Source organism: Arachis ipaensis, chromosome B10 (assembly GCF_000816755.2).
Source record: "Arachis ipaensis cultivar K30076 chromosome B10, Araip1.1, whole genome shotgun sequence".
NCBI lineage: Eukaryota > Viridiplantae > Streptophyta > Magnoliopsida > Fabales > Fabaceae > Arachis > Arachis ipaensis.
The window spans coordinates 29,840,155-29,841,335 of NC_029794.2; positions in this window are offsets into that span (position 1 = coordinate 29,840,155).

Here is a 1,181-nt window from a genome sequence, read left to right on the forward strand (position 1 = left end):
AGAACCTAACCACACGGTCTCACCACAGAGTTTCAAAGTTGTCATAAGAAGATATTTAATAAGAAAACTGTTTTCAAGCTCATTGATTATCATTGCCTTATGAATCTTTTAAAACCAATAGGAAATCGTTCAAAACTTTTTCAAAGAAACAATGTTTAATCTTTCAGAAGTCCGAAACCTTTCCTTTCTTATAAGAAAATCTCAATCAGAAACCAACCACGCAATCAAACAACACAGTCATTAACTCAGTACCAAAGTTCATTCTCAAATGTAGCACGCCAGGACAAACACAGGCAAGACAGACAAGGAAAACACAAGTAGGTAGCAATTACAGCAAATAGTTCAAGTAGCAGTTAAGAACAGTTTAGCAATTAGGCAAACCAAAACTAATTCAAACCCAAGCAAAGCATACAAATGCATGCCTGTCCTATGGCTGATGAGGCTCATCTGTTGGTTATCCAGCTAACCCGACAAGTCTGAATTGTCCTTAGACTGCTTAGACTGTCGCATCCCCAAGAGTCTATGCATAGCTTTTTCTCAAGTAATCAATATTGCTCAATGGGGGTAACATTCCCGGGAATTTATAGTGCCCGGTCACACTTACGTCTTAGGGTCAACAGAGTATCGAGTTTTCAACCTGGTACACGTGGTGGCAAGCCACGGCACTTAATCCAGGGAACCTCGTATCTCAGATAATTCAAAATCATAAGCCATATGAATAATTCAAAGATCATATCTCAACATTTTCAACATCATAATCATTCGTCAATCCAAATCTCATTTCCAAATTCATTCAAAAACCATATTTCAAAGAAAATTCTCATCGTCCTTCTTTCCATTCCGTTCACTAACAATTCCCAATCCAAAACATAACTCTTCGTTTGATAAATGAGGTAATTTTAAATCATACAATACTTAAAACTCTTTCAAAATAACTACTTTAAATGAAACTTCTAATTTTATAAAATTTCGGTAACACCTCCTTTAAAACTCGGGTTTTGCCACCCTTTTCGGGTCCCATCCAAACATTTCTCAAACTTTTTCTCAACCATTTCCAAATCTCATTCATTTTCCAAAATTCAACCAGTTCCAATATCAAATTGTTTTCAAAGCGAATCAGTGCCAATAATAAATCTCTTTTTAAAATCAAACCAGCTCAAATACTAAATCATTTATAAAGT